Source organism: Montipora capricornis, chromosome 12 (assembly GCF_036669925.1).
Source record: "Montipora capricornis isolate CH-2021 chromosome 12, ASM3666992v2, whole genome shotgun sequence".
Classification (NCBI taxonomy): Eukaryota; Metazoa; Cnidaria; class Anthozoa; order Scleractinia; family Acroporidae; genus Montipora; species Montipora capricornis.
The window spans coordinates 644,560-649,940 of NC_090894.1; positions in this window are offsets into that span (position 1 = coordinate 644,560).

A 5,381-nucleotide genomic window follows, 5' to 3' on the forward strand; every position below is an offset into this window, starting at 1 on the left:
TTGACGGCTTGTATAAAATGCATTTTTTAAGTCCAAGAACACAACAAGGTTAAGCACTCTTTTAGCCATATTAACATACTAGCTGTTTGAGCTATCTAAGAGAGCTGCAGCAGTCGAGTCACGTTTGCGGAAGCCAAATCGATGATACGAAAGAATGTTGTTAGATGTAAGGTACTCACATATTCATAAGTTCTGTGGAAAAAGGTTTGCCTCTGACTCTTGATATTTTTCAACAGACTTTTCAGCTAATTCTTAAGCATTCATCAGTGATATGAAAGCGAAGTTCGTTATCATACGCTATTTAAAGTAACGTAGCGTGAAGCTTGCGCGCGTGGCATGCAATTCATGCTCGCGCGATGCCTTTGTAGGCTTCTAGAAGTTTGATATGATCGTTCGCAACGTTCGGGTCCAAAGTAGAGTGCCAGGCTTCGAGGAAAAGTCGCCCGCGGTAATTAGCTTCGAAACCAACATCCTTGACGTAGATACCTTTTTCCGTTACTTTGGTTATTAATGGCAAGATAGAGATCGGTCTGTAATTATCTGGTGCAGTTTTTGGCCCTATTTTTAAAAGAAGCAAGACTCTGGCAATTTTCCAATCTTCAGGGAAGAAGCTGCTCGAGACGATGGCGTTTTTTAATATATATGTTAATGATGGAGAAATAGCATAAGCCGCAATTTTCAAAAAATTTCCAGAGATCTTGTCAATGCCTGTGGCTTCCGAGTTTGAAAGACTCTTCAAAAGCTTGAGATTTTTGCCGTTGGACACAAGCTCAAACTGGAGTGACAGGGCTTCACATACTGCTCAAATGAAATAAATGAAGCAGTAAATTAACGACAGACAATGATATTCACGTGACTTTGGAGTTTATGACACATGATCTTTTCTTGTAATCTCTTTTTCAAAACCGTTTTGTCTCCAGAGCATTGATTATCTAATTTCTACGACGGAATGGCTTCTGATGAATTGATGCCCAATGTTACAAAAGTTGTCAAACTTAGTTTTGAACTAGGGGTTACGTTTATGCAAACGTTGGCCGTGTAGCACTTATATTTCAACAGACTGAATTAACTATGAGAGTGTGATGTGAAGTGCTATTTTCTACCCATGTAAACCATGTGAGCGTTAGTCCTACCAATGGAAATGGGCCCACACAAGGACAGAGAAAAACTCTGACCAAGGTGGAAAATGAACCCACGACCTTCGGGTTAGATCACCGCTGCTCTACCGACTGAGCTACAAGGCCAGACAGGAGAAGGTCGTGGGAATTGAAGATGTCAAATTCACGGCATTCCGACCCTGGTCAGAGTTTTTCTCTGCCCTTGTGTGGGCCCATTTCCATTAGTAGGGCTAACGCTCACATTTGTTTACATCGGTAGAAAATAGCACTTCACATCACACTCTCATAGTTAATCGCATCAGCTTCCATGCTCTATAAGAGTTCCTGAATTAGATGTTGACAAGAACTTTTTTCTCACCTTGATCAGCAAGTGTTTTGATCTTAAGGCAAGCCATCCAAAGAAAGGAGATAACCAGCCAGTCGAGAACAAAAGGGCGATAGCGTCTCATGTTTGGAGCATCAGACACCATAAAGCTGGATAGGCCGACTCTAAGAAAACTTGGTCGATCGCGAAAGGTTTGCCGCCCTTATATTAAATGTCTTTTGAAGGCATCATTTATTCATCAGTCGGTACTCATGACAATTGAAGGAATTGTTTTTCTAATGATCTATATAAATTGAAACAGGGCCCAAAGTAAATATGTTGTTTACTATGTAAGAAAACGATTACCTGGATGCATCATACCAAGCAAACGATTTCGTCGTTTAAGCTTGTTCTGTCTAGAAACTGAGTACTTATGGCGGATGCTTAATTTGTTCATGTACATAGCATGCAGTTTTCTGGCATCCGATGACGCCACAGTTATTGCGATTAAAATTGGGCTGACGAGGGGAGATATAACGCCAAATTAAGATATAACCTCGTCAGTTATTTCAGTTTAGATTAGATCACCATCCTGACGGGAGTCTCTTTTATTCCTTGTGTGGGCCATGCCATTTCCATGTCTAGAGATACGCAGAGAATAATTCAATGTTTTAACAGACGCTGCATTTTATATTCTCAGGGGTTTCAACAAAATTTGAAGTTTGCGGCTGGTTTAAGTAGAGCAACCAATTGTATCAACATGAAGTTTAATCTTAAGCCGCAGTTAGGTTTGAAAAAAATTGCCTTTTTTTCAATTTATTGAACAAAGTGGCCTACTTCTCGATTTATTTTAAAAATTCACCTGGAGTTTAAAACTATTTGTTTCCATGAGGAGCTTAAGCCGACTCAGGAATTCTCGGCTGGACGTCTCCTGACGGTGTAGATATCCATCAACAAAGGCTAAAAACATAACACAAATGGTGTTTCGTATTCAGAAAAGTGTTAAAGCATTCAGGATCGATCAGATTGTACTGTGAACTTACGTTAAGCAGAAAAAAGTAGTTAATTTTTTATTGAATGACCATATTTAGGGGCGAGATGAATTTTGTGGGGAACACAAATCTATTTCAGTTTGTTTGCGCGTATCGACAGCGGCGGTTAGTGCTGGGACACGGAACCATTTTTCGTTCCATAGGATTTATGGATTAACTCTCTCACCCGGGGAAAAATGGTACAGGTCGCCGTCGTCTCTCGCCGACCAGCACTACTTCGACGCTCCTCACCGCTGGTGAGCGAGAAGACCTCTGGCATCCAGGGTAAAATGTTAGCCAATTTGTCGAAGGAAAGTTTTTTCAGCTCTTTGGAAGAGAGATTTGTCACCTTCAAGTTCCGAAATTCGGCGGGTCTAATCTGCAGATCGCAGGTCGCAGGTCGCAGGTCGCAGGTCACAGGTTGCAGTCATTGTTTCACCAATACAGAAAGTATCCTAAACATTCTTAAAAGCTAACCTTAGGCCTAAAAACTTTTGTTTAGGCCTAATTAGGCCTAAGGTTAGCTTTAAAGAATGTTTAGGATACTTTCTGTATTGGTGAAACAATGACCTGCAACCTGTGACCTGTGACCTGCGACCTGCGACCTGCAGATTAGACTCGCCGTCCGAAATTCTGGTAAAAACGTGGACGAACCTTACGGAATAACTTTGGTTGGCCTCTGTGGGGAGATTAATTGAGCAGTCTTCGTCTGAATGTCATGGATTTCTGTATTCATGTTTTCAAACGAGTTATGGAGGTAGTAAACAATGTTAACGTCGGGGAATTCGGTGCTGGAAGCCTTCCCGGTATACAGGCTCACGCTCAAACGTTGAGGTAAAATAATTGCTGTTAGGTTCAATTTCATGATATCAGGATAACATGATAGCAGGAAATTGATAAGTCTGTGATTAATATTGAATGTGCCTCCCTGTGACATGCTGGGAAATCGATTAGCCCGGAATGAAATTTTACACAGCTACAATTGGGCATTCTAAATTTCCCAGTTCTTCAGTTATCGAGTTCCATAAGTATAAAACTTAAAAATGGTTTGCTTTCAAATCAGAAAAGAACCAATTCACCGTTGCTGTTGAGAAAAGTGTATGCCAGGCAAAACAAGTTGCATCTCGGTAGCCTGAAAGTTAAAAAATAATTTGCCTGTGTTTAAATTAACAAATACACCAATACAGCACTAACGTCTCATGTTTAACCGGAGAACTTATGATTAGGGAAGCAGATGTTCGAAGGTGTAATAGCCGCTGAGTTTTATTCCTCAGAGTTCCATAAGTATAAAACTTAAAAATGGATTGCTTTCAAATCAGAAAAGAACCAATTCACCGTTGCTGTTGAGAAAAGTGTATGCCAGGCAAAACAATTAAGTTGCATCTCGGTAGCCTGAAAGTTAACTGACAAAATAATTTGCGTGTGTTTAAATTAACAAATATACCAATACATCACTAACGTTTCATGTTTAACCGGAAAACTTATGATTAGGGAAGCAGATGTTCGAAGGTGTAATAGCTGTTGAGTTTTATTCCTCAGTTATCGAGTTCCATAAGTATAAAACTTAAAAATGGATTGCTAAATAAAATCAGAAAAGAACCAATTCACCGTTGCTGTTGAGAAAAGTGTATGCCAGGCAAAACAAGTTGCATCTCGGCAGCCTGAAAGTTAAGAAATAATTTGCCTGTGTTTAAACTAACAAATATACCAATACATCACTAACGTTTCATGTTTGACCGGAGAACTTATGATTAGGGAAGCTGATGTTCGAAGGTGTAAAAGCTGTTGAGTTTTATTCCTCAGTTATCGAGTTCCATAAGTATAAAACTTAAAAATGGATTGCTTTAAAATCAGAAAAGAACCAATTCACCGTTGCTGTTGAGAAAAGTGTATGCCAGGCAAAACAAGTTGCATCTCGGTAGCCTGAAAGTTAAGAAATAATTTGCCTGTGTTTAAATTAACAAATACACCAATACATCACTAACGCGTTTCATGTTTAACCGGAGAATTAGGGAAGCAGATGTTCGAAGGTGTAATTGCTCTTGAGTTTTATTCCTCAGTTATCGAGTTCCATAAGTATAAAACTTAAAAATGGATTGCTTTAAAATCAGAAAAGAACCAATCCACCGTTGCTGTTGAGAAAAGTGTATGCCAGGCAAAACAATTAAGTTGCATCTCGCTAGCCTGAAAGTTAACTGACAAAATAATTTGCCTGTGTTTAAATTAACAAATACACCAATAAATCACTAACGCGTTTCATGTTTAACCGGAGAATTAGGGAAGCAGATGTTCGAAGGTGTAATTGCTGTTGAGTTTTATTCCTCAGTTATCGAGTTCCATAAGTATAAAACTTAAAAATGGATTGCTTTAACATCAGAAAAGAACCAATCCACCGTTGCTGTTGAGAAAAGTGTATGCCAGGCAAAACAATTAAGTTGCATCTCGGTAGCCTGAAAGTTAACTGACAAAATAATTTGCGTGTGTTTAAATTAACAAATATACCAATACATCAGTAACGTTTCATGTTTAACCGGAGAACTTATGATTAGGGAAGCTGATGTTCGAAGGTGTAATAGCTGTTGAGTTTTATTCCTCAGTTATCGAGTTCCATAAGTATAAAACTCAAAAATGGATTGCTTTAAAATCAGAAAAGAACCAATTCACCGTTGCTGTTGAGAAAAGTGTATGCCAGGCAAAACAAGTTGCATCTCGGTAGCCTGAAAGTTAAGAAATAATTTGCCTGTGTTTAAATTAACAAATACACCAATACATCACTAACGTTTCATGTTTAACCGGAGAACTTATGATTAGGGAAGCTGATGTTCGAAGGTGTAATAGCTGTTGAGTTTTATTCCTCAGTTATCGAGTTCCATAAGTATAAAACTCAAAAATGGATTGCTTTAAAATCAGAAAAGAACCAATTCACCG